Here is a 1203-nt window from a genome sequence, read left to right as displayed (position 1 = left end):
TGATGAGATGGCACATGTGGAAACTATGTGTAAACTGCAAAGTGCTGTACAAATGTCAGGCATAACCATTTCCATGATCATCATCTCCAGGAGACAATCCAGACCACAGCCTTGAAAGCTTTATTTGCAGCAGCCCAAACCCAGGCCCTTAAGCCTTCCTCCTCCTCCCCCAGGGCCAAGGCTGGGGCTTCTTATAGAGAAGACACACCAAAGCCCCGACTGAGGGTTTTTATAGTTCAACATTGCACAAGTTTTTTCCTGAGAAGGAAAAGTCTGGAGGAAATGTGGGGAAGCTAATCTAAACTTCCTGCTCCCCAGCCCCCATCCTTGACTCTTTTAAGAGGAAGCCTGTAGGCTGTTCCTGATTTTTATTTGTGTCGTTCATGATCCCCCTGCTCACTGCTTCTCCTAGACACTTTTAATTAAAAAAAAAAAAAAGCTAGTGCAACCCCTTGTCCCGGGACCCCCAGAGCAATAAATCAAAGGACAGCTCATTAAACATTGTCCAGCCACAAGGATGGGGCATTGCAAAGAATTAAAATCTTCCGGAAGTTGACTCCTTAACAAAGCAAAGACATCCATGGAATAAACATTAATGCACCTACTGTATGGTATTTAACATGTTTTGTATCACTTAAATCTTACATTGACTATCCTCATTTTTATGGACAAAAAAATTTGGGCTCAGAAAGGTTTTGGATAGATGGATGGAGGATGGATGGAAGATGGATGGATGGATGGATGGATGGATGGATGGATGGATGGATGGATGGATGGATGGACAGATGAATGGATGAGTGCATGGGTGAATAGATGGTTGGGATGGTGGCTGGCTGGCTGGATGAGTAGATAAATAAAGAAACTTCTTGCCAGAGTCAAGAGAAAGTGTTTACATCTCCCAAAAAAGGCAGAGCTGTCACACATGGTTTCGTATCGAAGCTCTTCACAGAAAAAAAATCTGTGCTTATCACTGAATCAGTGCAAGACAAGTCCGTGCTCTAGCAAAGCTGTTCCACAGAGATAAGATTATAGAGAGGACCTTTCAGTTTTTTGTTGCAGTGTTGCAGTCAGAAGAATCTGTCTTGGCTCCACCATTTATTTACTGTGTGACCACAGTTAAGGCACTGAGCACCTCTGAGCTCAATTTCCTCCTTTATAAAATAGAGAACTACTTAACCTCATAGGCATGTGAGATTTAAATGG

The sequence above is a fragment of the Pteropus vampyrus genome, unplaced genomic scaffold (assembly GCF_000151845.1).
Source record: "Pteropus vampyrus isolate Shadow unplaced genomic scaffold, Pvam_2.0 Scaffold151, whole genome shotgun sequence".
Taxonomy (NCBI): Eukaryota; Metazoa; Chordata; class Mammalia; order Chiroptera; family Pteropodidae; genus Pteropus; species Pteropus vampyrus.
The sequence above is the reverse complement of the archived record's forward strand: the minus strand, read 5'-3'. Positions refer to the sequence as shown.